The 11,053-nt window shown below is 45.1% G+C and overlaps 1 long non-coding RNA gene across 1 annotated transcript; it reads right to left on the bottom strand.

Annotated features, from left to right (window-relative positions):
* Window positions 1–678: 678 nt before the first annotated feature.
* Window positions 679–9,181, bottom strand: LOC138162320 (uncharacterized). The gene is made up of 2 exons (XR_011168595.1): window positions 6,239–9,181; window positions 679–1,600 (listed from the first exon to the last, which is right to left on the bottom strand). It is a non-coding gene; the product is annotated as an uncharacterized lncRNA (long non-coding RNA).
* Window positions 9,182–11,053: the final 1,872 nt, after the last annotated feature.

Raw genomic sequence — 11,053 nt, 5'->3', positions numbered from 1 at the left:
AGAATGATTTTTATAAGTTTTTGACAGTATACCTTATGTATTTTAGTTCTCCATCATATTTGCCATATTTTTATCATTCTTTCATTTTTCTTTTTCTCTTAATTAATATTTGTTTTGTTAAGCTACTATTGATTGTGAAGGGAAGGAGATAGAGGAAATGGTTTAGGGGGCAAGCAGATCAAAAGGAAACTTATTGGAAGGGAGGAGACCTGAACAAAGTGGAGAGAGAATGATAGATGGGGCAAGCCTCAAGAGGAGGCAAGGAGAATCATAAAAGAAAGGGTGAGGAAAGGAAGAGCTATAAGGAAGCAGTGGGCACATTAGGGTATCCAGAAGGATGAGAGGTATAAAGATACATAGGAGGAATGCTAGTTTACAATTTGCCATGACCAGTCCATTACTTATCAAGAACTTTCTGTCTCCAGAGACTACCATCTGTTCTAGTCTACTTTCCTCATCTGACTGTAGAATATGCTCTGGGAATACGATCTCATACTCCCATTCACACTGGCAGTTGAGTCCCAAGAGGGCATTTGGCTACTTTTCCTCTGGGGTTTTCTTGGGTTCTTGTCTTTCCAATGCTACAGATCATGAGCCCCCACCAGTGTGCTTCCCTATTTCTTATCAGTGGGTGTCAATTATCAAAGACATCATTATCAATTAGCCAGTTAGACTTAATTAGCTTTAAGAAATATATTTATTTATGCATATAGTAAGAAAAATTGATGCAAAATACCCCACACATCAGAGAGCACAGCCTCCCAAAAATACAGAGTACATAGAGAGGTATATTCAAGATTAGAGCAGTCTTTCAGAATCCTTTAGCTAGAAGTCTGTCTTCCCTTCATAAGACCTTCATAAAATCCCCCATTATATATGGTACAACTTTCCACGCCATCTTGGAGAGTGCTGAAGATGCCTTTCTTCAGAGAGTATAGTTTGTACTCTGTTCCTAAAGATAGAGCACTCACAGATGTTCTAGAGTCACTAGTAGGATGCCCTTGGAAAGTTCAAAATCTTCTGACATTTTGAAGTTCACATCCTATGGTTAATGAAGGAGTGGAGGGGAGATGTAGGCTTTTCCTCTCCTCCATTCCAAGAAATTCCTAGTCTGGGTCTTGGCAGGATTGACAGGAATTAATTCTGCCACTGAACTTTCCCAGCACTCAAATGCCTGGAATCCTGAATTGTTCTACTGTTTTATCCATACCCACAGAACGTGGTTGAGTCATGTCAGCCTCTCAATGCATTTCCTATATAGCACCATTTCATTTTATCCAATAGTTTTTATTCTTTCCAAATTGATTAGGGATTTTTCATACCCAGTTTAGTATCTGTTCTAGATTCTTCAGTAAAAGTATTCTCACCTGATTAATTAATTTATAATTACGATGGGGTCTATCAACTCCCACCCTACTGTTTTACTGCCTTCTTTTCAGCCCATTCAGGCCAATTTCTTCATAGTCCCTTACTTTTCCTCCTCTGAATATAATGAAAATTTCAAAGGCTGAAATTATCATATAAGGAACCTCTTAGAAGCCTGGGTTTCAGCAGACAGCACAGTCTTTCAGAATTCAGCAAAAATCTCACTTTCTAAGAACTGAAGAACCAAAACAGAAAAGGAAGTTAGGTTAACCCCAAAAGGAGGTTAGCTTCAAGTTAACTGAAGGAAAGCAAAGCCTTTTTTGTTTCTTTTCATCTTTTTTTTGCCAAACCATTTCCTATTATAAAGCCCAAGCTGTGATACCACAGTCCAAAATGCAGGGCAATTAATCTGTCGAACAGAAAGGCAGCAGCTGTTTCAGATAACCCTGATAAGGGGACGAACCCCTCTCCCTCTGTCCTCCTCTCCCCCCTCCCCCTCTTCCTCTTTTTTTCTCTCTGTCTCTCTCCCTCCATCTTTCCCTGTCCCTCCCTCCCTCTATCTTTCTCTGTATGTCTCTCTCCTCTCTGTCTCCTCTCCCTCCCCCTCTCTCCCTCTCCCTTTCCTTCTGTCCCCCTCTCCCCCTCTTACACTTTTTTTCTCTCTGTCTCTGTCCCTCATTCCCTTCCTCTCTGTCTCTCTCCCTCCATCTTTCCCTGTCCCTCCCTCCTTCTTTCTCTGTATGTCTCTCTCCTTTTCTCCATCTCGTCTCCCTCTCTTCTTCTTCCTCTGCCTCTCTCTCTCCCTCTCTCCTTCTCCCTCTTCCTCTCCCTCTCCTCCTCTCCCTCTAACTCTCCCTCTCTCCATCTCCATCTCCCTCTCCCTCTGTCCCTCTTCCCTCTCCTTCTGTCCCTCTCCCTCTCTCTCCAATTAAAAGCAAGGCTATCATACCTGGGCCAATGTTTCTACACTGCCAAACTGACTATTATCAGATGGGAAAGCAAAGGTTAGACCTCTGTGAGGCAGAACAATGTGGTTCTGGGGAACTTGGTTGTTAAAATGGATCTCCCTATACAAGTTGTGTTTCCCTGTGCTATGTGTGTCCCTGAAGAAAGTCTAGGGCAGTGACATCCTCCCAGCTACTGTGCAGAGGTAGTGTGGCTGTGGAAAGACCATGGGACTTGGAGTCAGGAGGACCCGAGCTCAAATCCAACCTCTGCCACTGAGTGTGACACTGAGCAGTATGACACTGAGCAAGTCACTTAACCTTTCAGAGCATGTCTCCTCCTCTGTAATCAAAATAGCACCTGCCTCGTCAGCCTGTTGAGAAGATCAGCATTTTGCAGACTTTATTGTACCACAGAAATAGGAGTCAGCATGAAATGGCTTGAGAGTAAAAAGTCTTACATTACAAGGATCAGCAGAAAGAGCCCTGGGTTGGGAGTCAGTGGTTCAGAGTTTGGAGCCTACTACCTGTGGGACCCTACTAGGCAAGACACTTCACCTCCTTCTGGGCTTCAGTTTTCCCATCTGTAAAATGAGGGAATTGAATGAGAGGACCTCTGAAGTTGCTTTCCTCTCTAACTCCACAGTCATGGAATTCTTCTGTTGCCTTCCTTGTTCTCTCGAGCCTGCCTCAGCCAGGGTTATTGGACTCTGGCAGCCCCTTGCAGGCTCCCATGAACAAATGTCAGTCCATTTGTGATCACTTGACTCCATAGTGGTAGAGTCCTTGGATCTGCGCAGTGTGCTGATGCCGTGTCTTCCTGGTTCATCACTGATGCAGAGGAAGGGAGGAGGGAACACTCTCCCCCACCATGCGTTTCATGAGCCTTGTAGGATATAGCACGAGACGCCATAGTGGTAGAGTCCTTGGATCTGCGCAGTGTCTTCCTGTTTCATCACTGATACAGAGGAAGGGAGGAGGGAACACTCTCCCCACCTGCTTCAATGCATTTCATGAGCCACTTGTAGGATATAGCACGAGACGCCATGATTGGCTGTTGCCCTTCATTCTTGAAGAGGATCAAAATGACATCACTCCATCAGGCTCAAAGTACAGTCTGACTGTGGCTGATCAGACCAGCCCCAGCTTGGAAGACTCTACAGCAGGTTGGGCACAAATAGTCCAAGACCCCAGGAGAACTCAAAAGGAAGCACAAGCCAGACCAATAGGCAGCACTTTAGGGTTTGCAAAGGACTTCACCTCTCTTTTTCTTGATCCTCATAACTCTGTGTGGTAGGCTTTATTATCCCCCCCATCTGACAGATGAGGAAACTGAAGAAGGCAGAGGGTTAAGAGACTTGCCCAGGGTCACACAGCTAGCAAGTAGCTGCAGCAGGATTTGAACTTGGGTCTTTCTGATACCACATGCAGCTCTCTGTCCATTGTGCGGCCTCTCCTTGCCCTGAAAAGCTAACCATCTATGTATTCCTTCATTGCTTTCCTTGCTAGGTGAGACTCTTTTGGAACAAAATGTAAAAGAATCTAACCCAAGGTTGTCTGAATAGTGAGCTGAGTCACCAGGAGATCAACTTTTTCCCCCTTCCCAATTCTGCTACTCATTCAGCCTGACCCATGGGACCCCACCTCCAACTCTCAATGTCAAGACTTGTTTCCTGCCAAAAGGAAGAACTAAATCCCTCAAGACAGGAAGACTTTGAAGTCTTCCCCCGAAATCAGATTCTGCCTGCCTTTGGAAGGAGCCCAAGTGAAACTAGTCCGGACCAATGCTTTACAAGCACTCTGATTTTCATTTTAAATACCAGTTTGGCCCTAGTGTTAAAAATAAACTTTCACCTGCATCTCATTTTCTCCTTTGTTACCAAAACCATTGTTTGTTTGAACAAAAACAAAGAAGGAGGGGTTGGGGTGGGGGGAGGTGGAAGGAAGGGGCTTTTAAAAAGTGATTAACTGAGTTTGAGCCTAAGCACAAATTGGAGGGGCCAGAGATGTTCATGAACAAGAGGACTGTGGGGGTTGCCACAAGAAATATCAAAACTCCATCGGGGTGTTCAGAAAACCTGGTCATAGTCCACAGACCATATGGCCCAAATAGACCTGGCTTATGGAAGAGGGGAGATAGAAGGAATAGAACTATTAGGTTCTCCTCAAGGCAAACCTTATGTATTAGTCAAAATTGTGCGCAGGGAAAAGGAAATTCCTGACTGGAGCAGAGGAAAGTGAGGCTGAACTGGGGAGGAAGCCCATGTAAAGTGAAAAGCCAGATCAAGCTGGTATCAGCAGGTCTGGAAATCACAGCTCAAAGGATTCTTGGAGACCATTGAGTCCAAACCCCGTTTCATAGATGAGACAACTGAGAAACTGAGGCTAGGTGACTCCCTGGAGTCACACAGCCACTAAATATTTGAGACATAATTCTAACTCAGATCCTCTTGATTCCGTTGAGACAGTGGAAAATCCAAGCCTAGAACTAGACAGAGAAGTCAATTCCAGGAAGTCCTGAGCTGCTGGACACTGCATTGTATAGCTCAATCATCTCCCCAAAGCTTCCATGGAAGAATCCCTGAATTCCAGGCTCAGAAGAGACATGACTAATCTTATCCATGCCTCCCACTGCCACCTGTCAGAGAAGTGGTGATCCAGCCTGTCTGAAGACCTCCAAGGAGGTCAGGCCCATGACTTCCCTCTGATACAGATGCCAGCATATCTATCCATCTACCTCTATCCCGAGAGGCAGGAAGCCTGCTTTCCCCTCAGCCCTCTGAAGCCTTGCTTGGCCTTTCTGAGGTCTTTCAGTGCTATTTTCCTTTACATTTTTATGGTCATCCTATAGACCATTCTGCTTACTTTCTTTGCATCCGTTCACAGATATTAGATGACCTCTGAAGTCCCTTCCAGGTCTAGAGCTAGGATGCTATGACTCATCATTGCATCCCCACCAGTACCTAGGATAGGTCCTGGCATACAAAACATATTCATCAGACAGTCTGTTGAATGAATGAGGGCCACAAAGGCCCAACCTCTGTCTACATGAGAATTCCCTTGACAACAGCCCAAACATGTTGCTATCCCCTGTTTACTGGAAGACACTACCTCCTGAGGCAGCCTATTTGGCTTTGGAGTCTTTTAATAAATTGTTGCAAAGAGTTTCCTTTCATCAAGCTGAAACAGGCCCTTCCAACTGCTTCCCACCCTTTGCTCCCAGTTCTGAGGCCAATTGGAAACAACCTAATCACTGCCTTCCATGACAGCTCTTCAAATATTTAAGGACAGCTCTCAGAGTACCCATAAGCCTTCTCTTCTCCAGGCTATATAGGCCCAGTTCCTTCTTGTCTTCTGCTATTCCCTCTACATTGTACCTGCTCCTCTCCACGGTGACAGCTTAGCAGATATTTGTCAGCAGTTTTTCCCACCTCATAACCCTCCATTTTGTTTTTTAGTTTAAAGACTTCTTGGCCAGACTCCAAACAATTGGACCTTGTCCTTGACCCTGCTTCAGACACCTGTTTCTAGAAAAAGGTCTGATCATGGAGACCTAATCACTTCTCTTAAGTGACCAAAACAAGTTTTGGTGGTCTTTGAAAAGAGATTTACTAGGTATCTAAAGAAAAAGTAAAACAAAACAAAACATAGAGATAGAGTAGATGGCACTGAGTTTGTAGCACATAGTGATTTTACCTTAATCGGAATGCAGTCAAGGCATGGCTTGGGTTGGCTTGGGTTGGCTTGGGTTGGTTTGACTTGGCTTGGGTTGGTTTGACTTGGCTTGACTTGACAACACAGCTAAGGGAGTCACCTTGTGTGCTCTCTTTATCATCTCAACTCTAGATAAGATGGCACTTTCCTATTTAGTCCCAAACAACCTTCTCCCCTTTTCCCCCTCAGATAAGCCAAGTACATGGACCACTTACTCAAGGCGAATGGAGAACAATTTATATTGATTCCACTTTGGAATCCTGCCTCTGAGATCTTGAGCAACCATTTGTTTCTCTGGGCCTCGGTTTCCTCTTCTGTAAAATGAGGGGGTTGGACAAGATGAGCTCTAAGTTCCTTTCCAGCTGTAGACCTATTATGTAGATTCTCAAGTCTCTACCTTTCTTCTGACCTTCAGTCTCATATCTCCAGCTGTCTCATACCAAACTAGATGTGCAAAAGACACCTGAACTAATCATGTATACAACAGAACTCGTTGCCTTTCCCCCTAAACCCTGTCGTGTCCCTACCTTCCCCGTAGCTGTGGAGGGGAGGGCCACACCATCCTGCTGTTCCCTCAAGCTCGCTCCCTACAGGTGTTGGACTCCCCACTATCTTGTCACACCCTCCCCCCCCCACCCCATCTGTTGCCAAGGTCTCTTGGCTTCACCTTTGCAACATCTCTTGAATGCATCCCTTCTCCTTCTCTCCTCAGATGCTGCACCACGCCCCACCTCCCTGTGCAGACCTTCAGCACCTCATGCTTGGATTAGTGCAGTAGTTACTGGTGGCATCAAGTCCCTCCCTTCTCTGATCCATCCTCCATTTGGTGGCTAAAGGGATTTTCCTAAAGCACAAATCTGATTATGCTACCCTTCTCCCCGCCCCGCCCCCCCTCCAATAAACTCTAATGGCTCCTGAATACATCATGCCTTTTTTTTTTTTTTGGTCCCACCTTTAGGTAGCACAATGGAGCTGGAGCTGAAGCCAAGAAGACCTGAATTCAAAATGTACTTCATAAACTTAATAGCTGTGTGACCTTGGCCAAGTCACATCCTCTGTTTGCCTTAGTTTCCTCATGGGTAAAATGGGAATAATAGCAACCTCTCCCTCCCAGGTTATTGTGAGTTTGAAATGGCACAGTATTTAGAGAGTGCTTGGATGGGCAGGATGAACATCGGCTGTCGCTAAGATTCTCAATGTGCAGCGTGTCCTAAAATGGAGTTTGTTTAATGCTTTTATTATCATTACACTGGGATGATAGCATTATGGGGGGAGGGGGGATTTTAAAATAAGGTTAAACTAGGCAGTTGCAGTTGTTTGAAAAGTCCAAAAACTGAAAGAACTTTGGGTTCTTTCCAATTCAACAAGCACTAATCCAATCCAGCCTGAAAATTACAAAGACAAAGATTAAAAATACAAAACCTGCCCTCAAGAAGCTTATATTCTACAAAGGACAAACAATGTAGATGTGCACAAATGAATTTAAAATCTGCACAAAGCAGAGGAGGGGGGCTCAGAGGAAACATAGGCCTTATGGGCATTTGGAAGGGCTTTTATAGACCAGAGGAGGCAGGACCAGAGCTCTCCTTTGAGGGGAGTTAGGCGGAAGGGAGGAAGGAGCAAATTCTAGGCATGGGAAACACCATGATCAAAGGCATAGAGATGGTATAGGAAATATTGGGTCGAGGAAAGAGCAAAGAAGCCATGTCAGCTAGAATGTAGACTGTGCAAAGGAGTCACATGAAATTCACCTGCAAAGATCATTTGGGTCCAGATCTTTAAGTGACAAATAGAAGAGTTTGTATTTTTATTCTAGGGGCAGTTGGGCACCACTGGAACTTCTTAAACAGAGAACAAAAGTGGTCCAACTCATGTTTTAGAAATAATGACACTCCATCTCCAAACCATCTCCTCACTCCCTGGTCATCCCCTATGCCTGGAGTCTCCTTGTCTCTGCCCCCTAGCTTCCCTGTGAAACTAAAGTCTCACCTTCTGAAAGAAACCTTTCCCAATCCGCCTTAATCTTTGTTCCTTCCTGCTGGGATTACTCCCCAACTAAGCCTGTCTGCCTGTAGCTCCTTTGGACTGATTGATTGTTAGCATGTTGCCCCCCAATAAGCTATGAACTCCTTGACAGCAGAGTCTTCTGCCTTTCTTTGTATTGCCAGCACTCAGCACAGTGGTTGGCACATAGTTAGTGTTTAAATGCTAGATGACTAACTGAAGGGCAATTTGGGAGACTAGAGGCAAGGAAGCAGATTGGGAATTACTGCAATTGTCCATAAGAGACGTGATGAGGACCCACAATAGGGTGGAAGGAATTGGATGGAGACAGGTGATGCTGAAAAAGCAATTCAACTGGGAAATGACGGGATTTGCGGGGGGGTGGGGAAGAAGAAAAGAAGAGGAAAGAGTTAAGGAGGATTCTGAGGCGGTAGGAGGATGGTGGCACCCTCCACAGAGATGAGGACTACTTCTCCCTTTGAAAGCATAAAATTAAGGAATATTTCTTTTCCTGAACAAATATTTAATCTTTAGGTAGGAGACAATGTGAAGCAGTGAAAAGAATACTGACTCTAGAGTCTAGAGACGCTGGTTCCTATGGACCTCTAATACTTGCTACCGTGAGCATGGGCAAGTCACTTTCCCTCAAAGAGCTTCAGTTTTCTCATCCATAAAATGGGACCATGCAGTTTGTACTCCCTACTGAGAAACAAGTAACTTTGTAAACCTTAAAGTGTGATCCAGATGTGAACTGAGGAGAATCACTGTGAAAACCTTATGGACTCAGTGGAAGAACTGTGTAAATGTTCAGCCTGACCCCTTCCCATCTCTGAGGAGGGACTACTCCCTTCTCTTTCCAAACTCTAGCCCCTTGCAGGGCTTGCTCTTAGTGGGGTGGGGGCGCTCAAGGGAGCTTATTCACGAAGCTGAGATGCTAAGAGGACTGACTGGACCTGAGTTCCCTACTGGGGTTATCAGACTCACCCTCTTCTCTTTGATGACTCACCCCCAGAAAGGGACTTTTTCAGAATGCTATGACTGCAATTTTATAATATCAAGAATACTTTAAACTGACATTAAGTGATAACAGCTAAAATCCACCCATTATAAGAAAAAGGGTTGGGTTTTGTTTTTTTAATCTCTCTGATCAGAGTACTTACTTTCAAGTGGGGAAGCTCTGGGCTGTCCAGTAGGATGTGTTTCCCAGGTTCCTAGGTGGGGCTTGAGCTAAAAGACAGGAAAGATTCATAAAAAATAATAAGGCTTTAAGGAGAGATATGAAAAGATACCTCACCCAAGGAGCAGAGATGAGGAACTGTGGGTACAGAACATCTGGTATCCATTTTTTTCCCCAAGGTGTTAATTGATGAGGTACAGGCTCTGGGAACCCCCACTAGAACTCTGATTAAATCATCCCATTTGATGAGGAATTTGCATGAGGCCATAAGCCTTACATAGTGACTGGGCCCAGACTGTTTACTAGCCTAGCCCTCCATTGTCCATCTATTTCCCACCCTTGAGCCTATCAAAATATCCATCCACCCTTGAACTGGCCTAGCCCATCATTGTCTGTGGGCTCCAGGGAGCCTCCAGCAACTTCCCACCCTTAATCACTCATTGACCTCATCTGACTTCTCCTGAAGACCCTCCCCAAACTCCTCCTCTGGACCACCCCTAGATTCTTCCCACAACTTTCTGTGTATAAGATCCCATCTTGCCTCTATGTGTGTGAGTGCCATAGAATGACCTAGCACAGACTTGCTCTGTGTCCAATACAAGCCCTATAGATACCGAGGCTCCTGTGTACAGCAGGGTGCCTTCTGATTTTCCCCTTTGAGAAGTATCGAGGTTGATATTGTGAGCATCAGTATTAGCTTTTGAGGTGGTCTGGCCCCTTCATTCTGTGTCTTGGGGTAAAGCCAAGCTGAGGCATTCTGGATTCTACCAGCAACAGCAGAGGGCAGCAGAGAGCTATGGCAGAGACTGGTGAAACCAGTCCAGGGAAGGACTGAGAGGAAGCCTAGAAGGGCAGGTAGGCAGGTGTACCCAACAGGCAGGCAGACCAGAGGAGGGAAGCTAAATGCCTCTCACCCTGCCAAAGGAACACGGCCAAGAAGTGGGCAGGGGGGTCTCTAAATCTGGAGCAAAGAAGATTCAGGGACAGCCCACAAGACATGAATACCACATGCCAGGCAACCTGCTAAGTAGCAGGGACACAAAGGCAAAAAAAGGTCACATCCACTTTACTCACAACAATTATGGTATGATGATGACTATTCCATTTAATAGATGGGAATACTGAGGCTCAGAAATCGACAAACAAAACATCAGATGACTAGTAAGAAAAAGATCAAGAATCAGGATGAGGTCTCCTGACTCTCAGGCCATTGCTCCTTCTGAGGTCAGAGCATCAGGAAATAGGTAAAGAAGTACTTTGTAGGTGGATCCTTCAAAACTGCCCTCCTAGGTGTTTATACTTAGCAGTGTAGCACACGTTAAGGAAAGGACCACCTTCAGGGAGATACAGGATTAGACAGACTTGATTCTATACCCACAATGCTAGAGAAACATCTGCCCCAGGCCCAAGTATCCGGTACAGCACAGGTGTTTAATAAATGAATGAAAAAGCTTTTATTAAGCACTTACCATGTTCCAAGAACCATGCTTGTGCAATAATTGTTGCATGGATGGATGGATGGATGGATTAGTTAGCAAACCTTTTCTGGCAGGTCAGAGTGCCACCAGGAAGGACATGGAGATCTTCTTGCCAACATAGCATACTTCTCTTTTCTCAAAATCCAGATCAAATGACCTCCAAGGTCCAAATCATGCTATGGCTGAATGTCAAGGGAGGTAAAAGCTATCAGAGCCCAGGCTGAGGAGAAGGAGGAGGAGGAAGAAGAGAAAGAGAAGAAGGAAGAGAAGAAGAGGAAGAAGAAGAGAGGAGGAGAAAAAGGGAGAAAAGAGGAGGAGGAAGAGAAGAAGAGAGGAGGAGGAGGAAAAGGAAGAGGAAGAAAAAGGAGAGG

The sequence above is a fragment of the Petaurus breviceps genome, unplaced genomic scaffold (assembly GCF_028583685.1).
Source record: "Petaurus breviceps papuanus isolate PSGF00001 unplaced genomic scaffold, PetGlider_PUasm1.0 186, whole genome shotgun sequence".
Lineage (NCBI taxonomy): Eukaryota > Metazoa > Chordata > Mammalia > Diprotodontia > Petauridae > Petaurus > Petaurus breviceps.
This window is presented reverse-complemented; position numbering and strand designations above follow the sequence as displayed.